Here is a 15,819-nt window from a genome sequence, read left to right as displayed (position 1 = left end):
TGAGGAAGGTGGTAGAGGTGCCAGAAAACATTCGTATGTAGGTGCCTGTGGTCCCCAAAAATTATCAGCTGGAGGTGGCTGAGGTCCTAGTGGACACTGGAGTCAAGGAGTTGTCAGAGGTCCCAGAACACCTTTAGCCGATGGGAATGGTTGAGCTCCCAGGTGACAACCAGATGGAGGAGGTGGCCTGAAACCCCTCAGTGGTCTTGAAGGGTTAGCCATGAGGTAGGGTGAGTAGGATAATCCTGAGCAACGATGATGCTGTGCTGCAGCCCTATTAACTGCAGGCAGAAGGAGGAAATGTTTTGAAATATATTAATTTGACGGACAGAACCACCACCACCAACACAGGCCACACCTTATGTTGCCGCTGATAGTTTTTTGCACCTTTCCATCCTCCAGGTTTCAAAATAGCAGCATCAGTGTCATGAACTCACGCTTCCACTAAGTACCACTGACAGCTGGGGAGTGGATAAAAGTCATTGGGACAAACTGTTTTCTCCACATGCCACTGTGTCTGTCTGCAAATGTAGGCAGGCTGGGGGCCTGCCCCAGGGAAGACAGTTATAATACAGTAAGGAAGACACATGTTTCAGACACAGGAGTGTCTCTGTCTATCCTCATACCTCCCTCACTTCCATCACTGGAGGAAATTTCTTGCATCAGATAAACAGTGAGTAAGAGAGGCATGAAAAGCTCATTACCTACACATGTGTTGCAGCTTCTTTTTGGAGAATGTTCTCCAGGCCTTTTATGTTCTTTTTCTGATTCTCAGAACTATGCAAGTCAGTGTGACCACCCTGCTCCAAATCTAAGAAAACAGAGGTTCCCCGAGGAAGGAGAACATGTGCCCAGGGTCACACAGCTTGCAGGAGGCAGAGTGGAAGTTGATTCCAGCTCTGCCTGCAGGACCCTCTCGTTTCCCCTCTGTTTCCCTTCTTGACAAAGGGTCTTCTTCACTCTGGGGATGCCACCTATGAGCACAAATGGCTCTGGGGAAATGAGGATTCCTGAAGACATGCAGGGGAACTGGGAGAGGGTTTTCTGACAGAACAATCCAACATACAGAAGTCAGTTAGGCATGGCTAGAACATTTCTTTCTTTTAACTCCCAGGTAATACAAATTTTAAGTGCATTATTACATAAATAATACTTTTGTCCATGGAAAAATGAGGTGGAAATTCTGAAAAAAGCAAGTTTTAGAAATGTGTTTAATTTCAAGTGTGTAATTCCCATCATGTGTAATCATAAGACTTAGCAGCTGTTGAAGGTACAGAGGCCCCACGAGAACCAGCACAGTTGAGCATCATTTAAGGCCTTTGTTGGGAATCGTCGCTGTGGGTAATAGGTTACATTCACTTTCACTAACTCACAGTCGAGTCATATTTTCTTTTACAAATATGGAAATTCTGACGCTTAGAATATTAGATCATGGACACCACTGAATGGGGGTGAAGGTGTTTTTGCACAACACAGTTTCCAACAGGAATGGGACTGTGATGAACTGTGGAACTGACCTTGTCGAAGACCATTCAAAATTGCACAAAGCACATATTAATGTTGGATTAATGAGTTTTCACTTTCATCACTTCTGGGAATACAGCAGATATTTCAAATGTTAATCACTTACCTTATAGAAGAAAACAAACAAAATCACAGCGAAATAAAAGAAAACCCCACATATTTCAGAAATAGACCCCACAACATCTTGGGTAAAAGAGATCAGTCAGAGTTGACTGGGCCATGAGACCTAGAGCAGTGGAGGTCAGTGGCATTCCTCGTGTTATTTCTGGAAACAGAACAGTAAAAGCCTTTCGGCCCTCAGTCCCTAAGCATTCATGGCTTCTGGAGGTGCCACCTAAGATGACTAGCTGGGAATGGAGAAGCCAGAAAGCTTGTGGGGAAGATTTTGCTTCTGAAAAAGTACAGACAGAAAAGGTATCACAGGCAAGGAGAGGGCGATGGAGGAAAAGACTACAGTGTCCTAACACAGGCAGAGTGAAAATGAGCCCAGCATTTACCTTTGTCTTCTCTGTTTTCAGTTGGAACGCAGCTGCTGTTCCTCATGGCAACCAAATGAGGTCCAGAATCTGCTAAGGGCCAGAGAAGGGAATGGGGCTAAATCTGGCTTGCATGTTCTGTGCAGAATAAGGAACCCTCCATGCCCTCTGCTGACATCTCACTCTCTTTGCCACACTCAGGTCGCTTACCAGAGGTACAGGGTTTATTGGCCAGATGCCTCAGAGGACCCTGGAGCCCTCTGGACCTCAGCCTTGAGGAAGACACCACAGAGCCCTGGTCCAGGGGTTTTCTTAACTCTCAACAGGCTGTGGACAGGTCGGGTGCTAACCAGCTGGAAATGAGCTTTAAATCAGGGGTTCTCAGTACATATCAAAGGAAATCACCCATCATGTGAGCACAGACTCCAAATTAAAATAGAAACATCCACGGATGGGAAGAACATCTATAGGTCCAGGACAGGAGCAGCACTGCTCCTTTTCTTCAAGCTATAGGAGCATTTAAAATTCTGTAGATTCATAGTGAATCTAACCTCCATATCTCACAAAGCATTGCCAATATTTATGAACAGAAATGAACATAAAGAGACTAACGGTCATGAAAAAAGATAAGAGCTACAGAAATTAAATGGAGGCCAGGTGCAGTGGCTCACGCTTGTAATCCCAGAACTTTGGAAGGCTGAGGCAGGCAGATCACTTGAGGTCAAGAGGTAGAGACAAGCCTGGCCAACATGGTGAAACTCTGTCTCTACTAAAAGCACAAAAAGGAAAAAAAATTTGCCAGGACTGGTGGCAGGCGCATGTAGTCCCAGCTACTGTACTTGGGAGGCTGAAGCAAGAGAATTGCTTGTACCTGGGAGGCGGCGGTTGCAGTGAGCAAAAATCACACCACTGCACTTCAGCCTGGGTGACAGAGCAAGGTTTTCAAAAAGAAAAGAAAAGAAAGAAAGAAATTAACTGGAACTTTGGGAGGCCGAGGCGGGTGGATCACGAGGTCAAGAGATCGAGACCATCCTGGTCAACATGGTGAAACCCCGTCTCTACTAAAAATACAAAAAATTAGCTGGGCATGGTGGCGCGTGCCTGTAATCCCAGCTACTCAGGAGGCTGAGGCAGGAGAATTGCCTGAACCCAGGGGGCAGAGATTGCGGTGAGCTGAGATCGCGCCATTGCACTCCAGCCTGGGTAACAAGAGGGAAACTTCGTCTCACAAAAAAAAAAAAAAAAAAAAAGAAAGAAAGAAATTAACTGGAACTTTGGGAGGCCGAGGCGGGTGGATCACGAGGTCAAGAGATCGAGACCATCCTGGTCAACATGGTGAAACCCCGTCTCTACTAAAAATACAAAAAATTAGCTGGGCATGGTGGCACGTGCCTGTAATCCCAACTACTCAGGAGGCTGAGGCAGGAGAATTGCCTGAACCCGGGAGGCGGAGGTTGCCGTGAGCCGAGATCGCGCCATTGCACTCCAGCCTGGGTAACAAGAGTGAAACTCCGTCTCAAAAAAAAAAAAAAAAAAAAGAAATTAACTGGAAAGTTTTAGGGTCACACTTCAAATGTGAGAGGAGTAACATTACATAGAAATTTAGCTTACTAAAGGAGTTATATAGTTCAAATAAACAATTTAAACAAGCAAAAAGAATGAAGAAAGTTCAGAAAGTTCAAAAAGTGCAAATAAATACTTCTTTTCTTAAAGCAGATCTCATGATACTGCTTTATTGATCCATAAAGATATTGCCTGAAAATCTCTGCTCTCATCAGCACTTACAGCTCCCATTCTAAAATGCTATTGTTGTTACTTTTCTCAAGTGAAAGAAAAATAAAGCCTTCGCACTGACTCAAGGTGGGAAGGGAAGCTGGCCCATTTGCCTTGCAGGCTCATCTTCACAGTTAAATGTAACAAAGATGTCAGGGTGGGACAATGTCCACAGTCAGTGGAGGGGCCTGAGCTCCACCATTCACAGGGGACCAGCCAAGAGCCATTCAGCTAGGGCACCTGAGAAAAATGGAGTCCTGCCACCCAGTGGCACAACTGTTCTCTTCATAAGTGCTTGGAACTGTTTCCAGGAAACATGACAATTACCCCACCCCAGCCCTCACCCCTAAAAGGAGAAGCAGGGTGTGTGGATTGCACAACAGAAATTAAGTGGCTGCCTTCACAGGAGCTCCTACCTCTCCAGAAAGGGTTCTCTAGGCCCAGGTGTTTCTGGGCTGGCTCCTCACTCATGTGTCTCTCTGGCCCTCTCTTCTTTTTCCTCATTTCTCATCTAGAAGACAGAGAAAGAACTGACTTGAAGAAGAATTAAAACACCATGTTCTTTACTAGACACTCAAAGCTTCATCTTAAAACAAAACATCCTTAAAAATGACCATCACAACTGGGCGCGGTGGCTCACACCTGCAATTCCAGCACTTTGGGAAGCTGAGGTAGGTGGATCACCTGAGGTCAGGAGTTCGAGACCAGCCTAACCAACGAAACTCTGTGTCTACTAAAAATACAAAATTAGTCAGGCATAGTGGCACATGCTTTTAATTCCATCTACTCGGGAGCCTGAGGCAGAGAATTGCTTGAACCTGGAAGGTGGAGGTTGCAGTGAGCTGAGATTGCACCACTGGTCTCCAGCCTAAGTGACAGAATGAGATTCCAGCTCAAAAAGAAACAAAATCCATCTACAATGACCTACCTGTGCTGCTTGTAGGCAGCCTTCCTCTCTGCCATCTCCCTATCCAAGGCTTGAGCACAGAGCCGAGGGGAGAAAAAATACATCCATGTCCTGACCTGGCAGACTATGCCCCAAAGCAAGGAAAACAAACAAGACTTACCCAGTTGTCAAGTGGGTACTTATCCTTCTTGCAGAAGGGGCCATCTGAAAAAGCCACCACACCCAGCCTGAAAGAACTTCTTTCAAGTTCTTTGTAGAATTTGATTTTTCTGATTTTAACTCCCAGGTAATACCCTGGGAGTATTAATTAAAAAACATCCCCTACCCGGGTGTGGTGGCTCATGCTTGTAACCCCAGCACTTTGAGAGGCCGAGGTGGGTGGATCACTTGAGATTGGGAGTTTGAGACCATCCTGGCAAACATGGTGAAACCCCATCTCTACTAAAAATACAAAAATTAGGTGGGTGTGGTGGTGACTGCCTGTCATTCCAGCTGCTCATGGGGTGCTGAGGCAGGAGAATCACTTAAATCCTGGAGGAAGAGGTTGCAGTGAGCCAAGATCACACCATTAGATTCCAGTCTGGGTGAGAGAGCCAGACTCTGTCAAACAAACAAACAAACAAACAACTTCCCCCAGTTTATATTAATAATTCTCTGTTCAGTACTAAATGGGGTAGAGACTGTTAAATGTGGCAGGGCATGGTGGCTCACACCTGTAATCCCAGCACTTTGGGAGGCCGAGGCAGGTGGATCACCTGAGTTCAGAGTTCAAGACCAGCCTGGCAAAAAAGGTGAAATTCTGTCTCTACCAAAAATACAAAAATTAGCTGGGCATGGCGGTGCATGTCTGTAATTCCAGCTACTTGGGAGGCTGGGGCAGGAGACTCACTGGAACCTGGGAGGCAGAGGTTGCAGTAAGCTAAGATTGTGCCACTGCACTCCAGCAGCCTGGGCCAGAGAGTGAGACTCTGTTTCAAAAAAAAAAAAAAAAAAGGAGAGACTGTTAAATGGGCCTAGATATCTTCATAACTCATCTATTTTCTGTTTTCTACGTATCTTGAAAGGCAGTCCCGAATGGCAGGTAATTATCTAGGTTGTAAAAATAAAACATACTTCCTCTCCCCTTAAATATAAAACAGCATGTGGGATTAGTGCTTTTTTCTTGGATCATTGTTCAGAAGGAGGGTCAGGCCCCAGACAACCACATTTTTACCATCATGAGCAGCAAGAGAAAATACAGAGCTCAATTTATGCAATGGAAAAAAAGGCTCAAATGATGGCACAACTTAGCAGCCACATTCCTATCAAGCACAGACTTTGGACATGCTGATCCCTCTCCACCTGCAACCGGGCATATGCACTTTGATGGCGTCATTCGAAATTACCCTGCCCAGACACACTTTTCACTGATTCTCTGAAGGGCAGTTCAACAGACTCTCTGGGGCTCTCTCTGCATCATGAGAGGCAGTGCGGCTCTGCCCTTCTCCTTCCTGCAGTTTGTCGCCTCTTCCCTATGATCTCAGAGGAACTTTGTCTCAGGCCAACCGTTTGTTCCTTGGGCTCTTTCATTTCCCCTAAAAATGACTTACTCTCCCTCTAAGTTGCCCCTATCTCCATCTATCTCCCTCTCTTCTGAAAAGAGGGTGCTCTGTAAGGATCAACCATCTGACTTTTCTTGCAGTCTTATTTTTTGGCTGGCTCCCATGTTTATGCCTGTTCTATGTTCTTCTTCTCCTGTTAAGCTGTCTGTTGTTAGTTCATTTCAGCAGTGAAACTTTAGAGAGGAAAATGAAAGCTTTCCTTTCAGCCAAACAATAGAATTATAAAGCAGGAAAGTTTAGACAGAATTTCCTATTTAAGTGCCAAAACTTCATATTCCATTTCTGATAAACAGCACAAAGGTTCAAAAAAAAACCCTTATTTTTGACCCAGAGCTCTATTGACATTCTATCAAACAAACACCAACCTACTTAATTTTCATGATGTAAATGGCAGATATTTTATAATTCTTATGCTAATAAATCATTTCCCTGATGTTTTTGGTAAAACCTAATATAATAAAGTCCAGAACCATGAATTATTTTAAATAATTTCTTCTTATGTGTGATTACAAGTATACCTCTACAGGAAGTTAGTATACTCACACACAAGCTAATTTTTCAGAGGAAAAGTCCAACTGTAGAAACTCCCAGAAACACAATAGTGATAAGCATCCACAGAACGCCACAAAAGTCATGCCCAGGATACAAATAATCAGATGGAAAACTGATCGCCTGGAATAATAACAGTTGAAATAATGAAAAGGTCAGTGACATTTACAACATTTCAGGAAAAAATAATAATCTTTAGAAACCATCAACCTCCTCCAAGAGGTAACCACACCCCTCAGATATCACCAGGGGATTCTGCTGCTTCAAAAAAGATTGGAAGTTACTAGTCTCAGTCTCATGTTTTTTGCATGGCTGGTAGTGTTTTTAGGCATTCCAAATGTAGAGTGTCTTTTTCTGTTGATGTAAAGCAGGGATATCCAATTTTTTTGGCTTCCCTGGGCAATATTAAAAGAAGGAAACTTGTCTTAGGCCACACATAAAATGCATTAACACTAACAATAGGTGATGATCTAAAAAACATCACAAAAAGGCCAGGCACGGTGGCTCGTGCCCATAATCCCAGCAGTTTGGGAAGCTGACGCTAGCGGATCAACTGAGGTCAGGAGTTCCAGACCAGCTTGGCAAATATGGTGAAACCTCATCTCTACAAAAAATATAAAGATTAGTCAGGTATGGTGGGAGGTGCCTGGAATCCTACTCAGGAGGCTGAGGCAGAAGAATTGCTTGAATAAAGGAGGCAGAGGTTGCAGTGAGCCGAGATCGGGCCCTTGCACTCCAGCCTGGGAGACAAGAGGGAGACTTTGTCTCAAAAAAAAAAAAAATCGGGCCGGGCGCGGTGGCTCAAGCCTGTAATCCCAGCACTTTGGGAGGCCGAGGCGGGTGGATCACGAGGTCGAGAGATCGAGACCATCCTGGTCAACATGGTGAAACCCCGTCTCTACTAAAAATACAAAAAACTAGCTGGGCGTGGTGGCGCGTGCCTGTAATTCCAGCTACTTAGGAGGCTGAGGCAGGAGAATTGCCTGAGCCCAGGAGGCGGAGGTTGCAGTGAGCCGAGACCGCGCCATTGCACTCCAGCCTGGGTAACAAGAGCGAAACTCCGTCTCAAAACAAAAAAAAAAAAAAAAAAAAAAAATCACAAAAATTCTTTTTTTTTTTTTTTTTTTTTTGAGACAGTATCCCGCTCAGTCACCCAGGCTAGAGTGCAGTGGCGCAACCTCGGCTTACTGCAACCTCCGCCACCTGGTTTCAATCCATTCTCCTGTCTCAGCCTCCTGAGTAGCTGGTATTACAGGTGCCTGCCACCATGCCTGGCTAATTTTTATATTTTTAGTAGAGACAGGGTTTCACCATATTGGTCAGGCTGGCCTGGAACTCCTGACCTCAACTGATCCACCGGTCTCAGCCTCCCAATTACAGGCATGAGCCACCACACCTGGCCTGTCATTTCTTTATATTTGGATGACATAAGGACTTTAAGACCCTTTCTCCTTTGGGTCAATCAATGATCTGCACCATACTCATTTTACAAAACAAGGGACAATACAGTCCTCATTCACATCCTGGTCACATCACTCCTAGTGACTCCCGCATTGCAAACCTCCCAGCAGGTGCAGCCCTTTCCTCTCCATCTGATGGGCTTCTCAGCTCCCATCACACTGACTGGACACAGACTCCCTAGAGGCAGCCCCCAAGAGCAGAAGACACCGATGACACAGGGGTTCCTAAAAAGTCATCGAGCCAGATGACACAAAACTCAAGTGACATTTCACTTGTTTCGGTTCATTTTGTTTGAGGCAAGAGGGCAGTGGGTGTCCGACTAATCTTTTTTGGAATCTTTTGTAGAGATAGGGTTTGGCTCTGATGTCCAGGCTAGTGTTAAACTCCTGGACTCAGGTGATCTGCCCACCTTAACCCCCCAAAGCACTACAGGCCTGCACTGTGTAATTTCCCGTGTGACACAGCCCAATAACAAGGAAGAAACCCCACGGGTCCAGTGTCTATTCATATGGGTGGATTGCTGGCTGGGAAACCCCAGCAGGAGGAGCCAAAAGAGCAGCCATTGCACCCGCATGTCCTGGTCCTCTCCTGAGGGGGCCAGGACAGAGGTGGGGGTGGCTTAGGCCTGGAGGTGGGAAGGGGATGGGATTGGGTGGGATCTGAGTTGGGGAAGGGAGGGGAAAGGGGGATGTTGGGCACCTGGAGGAGGGGGAGGAGAAAGGGATCTGGGAAAGGATCCAGTTCAAACTAAGTCTTCAAGGGTGAGTGGGAGGTTCAGCTACAAGTCAGGGAGAAACTCTATCAGGGAAGCAACAGGACATGCAAGGCAAGAAAGCGGGAGGCTCAGGAGCAATTAGACAGAGACCAGGCCTGGTTTCCACCAACCCTTCTCCTGTCTGGGTGCTGCCTAAACAACCCTGGGGCTTTATACTCCCTCTCTACCAATCCCCGGCCCGGAACACGGTGCTTCACAGTGGACATGCCACGGAGCACATGCACCTCCAATGCCTCTCTCCCATCTCAGTCCCCCATGCACCTCCCAAGGACAGGTCCTCTCTGGAACCTTCACAGACCTGATTTCTGGTCTTCCCTACCAGCTCCCTGACCCTGCTTCTGGGCGGCTCCTTCCTCAGCTCCCAGGGTTTCTTATGATCAGTCTTGGCTGCAAAACATAAGAAACAAATGATGGCAGGACGGCAGGAAGAACCTCACACACAAGCACAGTGGGAGGCTCCACAGCCCCTCTCAGCCATTCATCTTCTAAGCAACAAAACATCAGAAGGATGTGGAAGGTCCCAATAGTAAACCATCTCCATCACATCCATGGAGCTATCCATCCATCATCCTGTATCTTGGGAACAAATGTTGGAGCTACACTGGTTTTAAGCATGAATGGTACACTTACAAAAATTAACCTTTTTTTGTTCATCAAGCAAATCTCGATATAGTTCAGACAAATCCAATCACACAGCAGGTTTTTTGTTTGTTTGTTTGTTTGTTTTTTATTGCATTTTAGGTTTTGGGGTACATGTGATGAACATGCAAGATTGTTGCATAGGTACACACATGGCAGTGTGCTTTGCTGCCTTCCGTCCCCTCACCTGTATCTGTCATTTCTCCCTATGCTATATCTTCCCACCTCCCCACCCCCCCGCCCCTCCCCCAATTTGGATACCCATTATTTCTTTTTCTTGCCTGATTGCTCTGGCTAGAACTTCCAGTACTATATTGAGTAGGAGTGGTGAGAGAGGGCACCCTTGTCTAGTGCCAGATTTCAAAGGGAATGCTTCCAGTTTTTGCCCATTCAGTATGATATTGGCTGTTGGTTTGTCGTAAATAGCTTTTATTGTTTTGAGATACGTTCCGTCAATACCTAGTTTATTGAGGGTTTTTAGCATAAAGGGTTTTTGAATTTTGTCAAAAGCCTTCTCTGCATCAATCGAGATAATCATGTGGTTTTTGTCTTTGGTTCTGTTTATGTGGTGAATTACGTTTATGGACTTGCGTATGTTGAACCAGCCTTGCATCCCCGGGATGAATCCTACTTGATCATGGTGGATGAGCTTTTTGATATGCTGTTGCAATCGGTTTGCTAGTATTTTATTGAAGATTTTTGCATCTATGTTCATCATGGATATTGGCCTGAAATTTTCTTTTCTTGTTGAGTCTCTGCCGGGTTTTGGTATCAGGATGATGTTTGTCTCGTAAAATGATTTGGGAAGGATTCCCTCTTTTTGGATTGTCTGGAATAGTTTCAGAAGGAATGGTATCAGCTCCTCCTTGTATGTCTGGTAGAATTCAGCTGTGAACCCATCTGGACCTGGGCTTGTTTTGGGTGGTAGGCTCTTTATTGCTGCCTCGACTTCAGACCATGTTATTGGTCTATTCAGGGTTTCGGCTTCTTCCAGGTTTAGGCTTGGGAGGATGCAGGTGTCCAGGAATTTATCCATTTCTTCCAGGTTTACTAGTTTATGTGCATAGAGTTGTTTGTAATAATCTCTGATGATGGTTTGGATTTCTGTGGAATCTGTGGTGATATCCCCTTTATTGTTTTTTATTGCATCAATTTGGTTATTCTCTCTTCTCTTTTTTATTAATCTGGCTAGTGGTCTGTCTATTTTGTTGATCTTTTCAAAAAACCAGCTCCTGGATTTATTGATTTTTTGAAGAGTTTTTTGTGTCTCTATTTCCTTCAGTTCTGCTCTGATCTTAGTTATTTCCTGTCTTCTGCTAGGTTTTGAGTTTTTTTGATCTTGCTCCTCTAGCTCTTTCAATTTTGATGATAGGGTGTCAATTTTAGATCTCTCCTTTCTTCTCATGTGGGCACTCATTGCTATATATTTTCCTCTAGAGACTGCTTTAAATGTGTCCCAGAGATTCTGGTATGTTGTGTCTTCGTTCTCATTGGTTTCAAAGAACATCTTTATTTCTGCCTTCATTTCATTGTTTATCCAGTCAACATTCAAGAGCAAGTTGTTCAGTTTCCATGAAGCTGTGCGGTTCTGAGTTAGTTTCTGCATTCTGAGTTCTAACTCGATTGCACTGTGGTCTGAGAGACTGTTTGTTATGATTTCTGTTCTTTTGCATTTGCTGAGGAGTGATTTATTGCCAATTATGTGGTCAATTTTAGAGTAGGTGTGATGTGGTGCTGAGAAGAATGTATATTCTGTGGATTTGGGGTGGAGAGTTCTGTAAATGTCTATTAGGTTTGCTTGTTCCAGGTCTGTATTCAGGTCCTGGATATCCTTGTTGCTTTTCTGTCTGGTTGATCTGTCTAATATTGACAATGGGGTGTTAAAGTCTCCCACTATTATTGTGTGGGAGTCTAAGTCTCTTTGTAAGTCATTAAGAACTTGCCTTATGTATCTGGGTGCTCCTGTATTGGGTGCGTATATATTTAGGATCGTTAGCTCTTCTTGTTGCAGTGATCCTTTTTTTTTTTTTTTTTTTTTTTGAGACGGAGTTTTGCTCTTGTTACCCAGGCTGGAGTGCAATGGCACGATCTTGGCTCACCGCAACCTCCGCCTCCTGGGTTCAGGCAATTCTCCTGCCTCAGCCTCCTGAGTAGCTGGAATTACAGGCACGTGCCACCATGCCCAGCTAATTTTTTGTATTTTTAGTAGAGACAGGGTTTCACCATGTTGACCAGGATGGTCTCGATCTCTCGCCCTCGTGATCCACCCGCCTCAGCCTCCCAAAGTGCTGGGATTACAGGCTTGAGCCACCGCACCCGGCCTGCAGTGATCCTTTTACCATTATGTAATGTCCTTCTTTGTCTCTTTTGATCTTTGTTGCTTTAAAGTCTATTTTATCAGAGATGAGAATTGCAACTCCTGCCTTTTTTTGCTCTCCATTTGCTTGGTAGATCTTCCTCCATCCCTTTATTTTGAGCCTTTGTGTATCCTTGCATGTAAGATGGGTTTCCTGGATACAGCACACTGATGGGTTTTGGCTTTTTATCCAATTTGCCAGTCTGTGTCTTTCGACTGGGGCATTTAGTCCATTGACATTTAGGGATAGTATTGTTATGTGTGAATTTGATGCTGTCATTTTGATGCTACCTGGCTGTTTTGTTGGCTAGTTGATGCAGATTCTTGATTGTGTTGATGCTCTTTTACCATTTGGTGTGTTTTTGGAGTGGCTGGTACTGGTTGTTCCTTTATATGTGTAGAGCCTCTTTCAGGAGTTCTTGTAGAGCAGGTTTGGTGGTGATGAAATCTCTGAGTGCTTGCTTGTTCACAAAGGATTTTATTTTTCCTTCACTTATGAAGCTTAGTTTGGCTGGATAGGAGATTCTGGGTTGAAAGTTATTTTCTTTAAGGATGTAGAATATTGGCCCCCAATCTCTTCTGGCTTGTAGGGTTTCTGCTGAGAGATCTGCTGTGAGTCTAATGGGCTTCCCTTTGTGGGTAACCCGACCTTTCTCTCTGGCTGCCCTTAGCATTTTCTCTTTCATTTCAACCCTGGTGAATCTGACGATTATGTGCCTTGGGGTTGCTCTTCTTGAGGAATATCTTTGTGGTGTTCTCTGTATTTCCTGGATTTGAATATTGGTCTGCCTTGCTAGGTTGGGGAAGTTTTCCTGGATAATATCCTGAAGAGTATTTTCCAGCTTGGATTCATTCTCTTCATCACATTCAGGTACACCTATCAGACGTAGATTAGGTCTTTTCACATAGTCCCACATTTCTTGAAGATTTTGTTCATTCCTTTTTGCGCTTTTTTCTCTGTTCTTGCCTTCTCTTTTTATTTCATTTAGTTGATCTTCGACCTCTGATATCCTTTCTTCTGCTTGGTCAATTCGGCTGTTGAAGCTTGTGCATGCTTCACGAAGTTCTCGTGTTGCGTTTTTCAGCTCCATCAATTCACTTATACTCCTCTCTATGCTGTCCATTCTCGTCAGCAGTTCGACCAATCTTTTTTCAAGGTTCCTATTTTCTTTGCGTTGGGTTAGAACATGTTCTTTTAGCTCATTGTAGTTTCTTACTACCCACCTTCTGAAGTCTGATTCTGTCATTTCATCACCCTCCTTCTCCATCCGGTCTGGTTCCCTTGCTGGTGAGGAGTTGTGATCCCTTTTAGGAGGAGAGGTGTTCTGGTTTCGGGAGTTTTCATCCTTTTTGCGCTGGTTTCTTCCCATTTTTGTGGGTTTATCCACCTGTTGTCTGTCTCTGTCCCAGGGAGTTGGAGCTTTATGAGTTTCCGTTGCACTACTGCCTTTTTTGATTTTTCTTTCAGGTCGGACCCGCCCAGCTAGCAGCACGCCTAGCCTCTGCCTGCCCGCAGGGGCTTTGCTGAGCTGCTGTGGGCTCCGCCCAGCTGCCCTGAGCTCTTCCCTGTAGTCCTTTTTATATGGGCGTAGTTAGAACTGTCTCGGCAACAGTGGCCCCGCCTCTGTTATGGCGGACTCTCTCTGTTGTGGCAGGTTGCCTCGGCAACGGCAGCCTGCCTCTGTAGCGGTGGAGAGTCTCAGTAATGGCGGAAGCCCCTCCCCCACCGAGCCGGACCGTCCCCGTTCAGCTGTGCATGGTTTGAAGGGCTCAACCCAGAGGGTTTCCAATTACTGTTTTTGTTTTCGTTGTTGTTGGGGGTGGAGGGGTGGGACCAACCGAGCCTGATCACCTGGCTCCCTGACTCAGAGTCTTTTCTTTTAAGTTGAACGACCCCGCGTTCCGGTAGCTTGTTGAAAAGGCGCCGGGATCTCCCGTGCTGCGACTCACGGAGTCGGCTCGAACTGCGGCGCCGGCTCCTGGCGGATTTTTTGCCTAGGAATCTCCTGGCCTGACTCGCTATTTCAGCTGAATGGGCAGCTCTGCCGTCTCAGGGCTCTGATCGCCAGCTAAGAGGGCTCCCAGACCAGTGGCTTTTGTCCGGAGAACCGCAGCAACAGGGAGTGGTCACAGCAGCTGCGCGGGCGGAATCAGCTCCGCGGGGGCCAAAACAGCCGCACCGGCTGGGACTGCGACGCTGGCGACCCCTCTGCCTGGGTATCTCCTGGTCTGTGGGCAATAAGAGTTCGTCTGGAAATGTGGCGTCCACTCACCCTCTGCACTTTAAGCTGTTCTTAGGCGGCCATCTTCCCAGCATTCCCACGGCAGGTTTTTGATCACAGAATTGTGCTAGAAGTTAATGATTAAAAGCTAACCAAAAATTACTATATGCTTGGAAATTCAAAGTGCCCTTATAAGATATCAACAGAAGAAAGAATCCAAAATGAAACAAGACTGCCTTTACACTTGGTGGTAAGATCATAACATGGCAATCAAATGTCTCCCTCTGGCCCGGGAATTCCACTGGCACAAGGTTGTGTGGTCTCAAATCATCCCTAACACACCTAGACATATTAACATCTGAAACAGGGTGATGATGTCACTTATCTATATTATCTTACTGCCTGTGAAGGTGGACTTTTAATTCTGAACCCTAATGAGGGGGAGAAAACCAAGTTGACTCTCGTGGTTGAGCTCCCAGGGATGTCCAAGGAATCTGCATTTCAAGAGACAAAGTTCGTCAGCCTCTCTCCTGGGGGATTTGGCCACAATACCCAGAGGGTTTGGCAGCATTGTGAGTGATGGCTGGGGAGTGCGAAGCAGGTGGGCAGGACCCAGTGGTCTGGTGACCAGGTCAGACCCCCATTGTCCATTATCTTTCCTGGACCCATCCTCAGCTAAACTTCCCAAAGGCCTGCTTCTGCCCCATCACACAGGGTGTGCTCAAACTTAGGCCTCTCATAGCTGAAAACCACTGCTTTAAATCTCCTTACAATTTTCTATGACGTAGTTATTGTAAACTGCAAATATTCTATTCATGCTAAAAATGGAAAGCCAATGCCTTTACCATACATAGAAAAACAACCCTGAGACACAAGCAAAACAAAAACGAAACAGGGATAACACAACTATGGCATTCAATTCTGCTTGTATCCTGTCACCTGCATAAAGAGCCCTGGATTTGGGTTGTCTTGGTTGTAAAAGGAGAGACGAAGTAAGTGGGTGCTGAAGTCAGATTATCCCAAAAGTGAATGGCAGAGAGTACCATGATGTCCATGAAGGGTTGCTGGGGTCACCTTGATTATAGCCCAAGCAGAGACAGGGCAAGGAGATGTGAGCAGAGTTTGGGGCCTCCAACCTGGGAGGTGATTCATGCAGCCCAGGAAAGGCTCCTCAAAGCCAGGGTCAACCTCCCTTGCAGGCAGGTCCCTCATGGAGGCAGGGCCAGGCACCTTAGATTTGAGACCAGCTGTGCTGCTGACCAGCTGTGTGACCCTGGGCGGGTTTCCTTCCACACAATGGGAGTGTAATGGCTGTGTCAAAGACTGTCTGAAGATAGGAGGAAGTAACCTGTTGAGCACCTGTGTACTGTCATCACCTTCCAAGGACATCTTTCCCTCCAGAGCTGGCACCTTGGAAGGTCCCTGGCCACTAAAGACAGTAATGAGGATAACGGCAGTAAATCATCATTTATGGCTGTTGAGGGAGGGCTAGGGGTAGGGCTCCTGTGTCCTTGATAAGAATGAGGGTCTGGTGTG

General features: G+C 45.7%; 1 protein-coding gene across 6 annotated transcripts in view; it reads left to right on the top strand.

Moving 5' to 3' along the window:
• KLHL3 (kelch like family member 3) overlaps positions 1-15,819 on the top strand; it is a 304,443-nt gene that overhangs the window by 85,728 nt on the left and 202,896 nt on the right. The window contains exon 3 of one of the 6 annotated variants that reach the window (XM_074379901.1): positions 4,289-4,444. The exons of the other annotated variants lie outside the window; for them this stretch is intronic. The gene's annotated coding sequence lies outside the window, so the exon portion shown is untranslated. The remainder of the gene's footprint in view (positions 1-4,288; positions 4,445-15,819) is intronic. 6 annotated transcript variants of the gene reach the window in all.

This window comes from Saimiri boliviensis, chromosome 1 (genome assembly GCF_048565385.1).
Source record: "Saimiri boliviensis isolate mSaiBol1 chromosome 1, mSaiBol1.pri, whole genome shotgun sequence".
Lineage (NCBI taxonomy): Eukaryota > Metazoa > Chordata > Mammalia > Primates > Cebidae > Saimiri > Saimiri boliviensis.
Note: the sequence above shows the minus strand (reverse complement) of the source record. Positions and strands in the feature narration are given on the sequence as shown.